General features: G+C 51.5%; 1 non-coding gene across 1 annotated transcript; it reads left to right on the top strand.

Annotated features, from left to right (window-relative positions):
* The first annotated feature begins 463 nt into the window (after positions 1 to 463).
* Trnas-cga (transfer RNA serine (anticodon CGA)) lies at positions 464 to 538 on the top strand. Its single transcript has one exon. It is a non-coding gene; the product is annotated as a tRNA-Ser (tRNA).

Here is a 538-nt window from a genome sequence, read left to right on the forward strand (position 1 = left end):
TGGCCGTTGCGCTACCGGCGCTGTCGGCGAAAAGCGTTTACCATGTGGGTACAGAAGCAGCAGTTGTAAAAGTTTCTTTCCTCGAGTTCTGGAAAAGTTCGCGTTTTTCGGACCCCCATACCCCATGATGAAAAATGTTGTATTTACAATTATCTATCAATCCCCAGAATGAGATTTTCACTCTACAGCGGAGTGTGCGCTGATATGAAACTTCCTGGCAGATTAAAACTGTGTGCCCGACCGAGACTCGAACTCGGGACCTTTGCCTTTCGCGGGCAAGTGCTCTACCAACTGAGCTACCGAAGCACGACTCACGCCCGGCACTCACAGCTTTACTTCTGCCAGTACCTCGTCTCCTACATTCCAAAGTTCTGCATGGTTCGCAGGAGAGCTTCTGTAAAGTTTGGAAGGTAGGAGACGAGGTACTGGCAGAAGTAAAGCTGTGAGTACCGGGCGTGAGTCGTGCTTCGGTAGCTCAGTTGGTAGAGCACTTGCCCCCGAAAGGCAAAGATCCCGAGTTCGAGTCTCGGTCGGGCAC

Source organism: Schistocerca serialis, chromosome 5 (assembly GCF_023864345.2).
Source record: "Schistocerca serialis cubense isolate TAMUIC-IGC-003099 chromosome 5, iqSchSeri2.2, whole genome shotgun sequence".
In the NCBI taxonomy this organism is placed as follows: Eukaryota; Metazoa; Arthropoda; class Insecta; order Orthoptera; family Acrididae; genus Schistocerca; species Schistocerca serialis.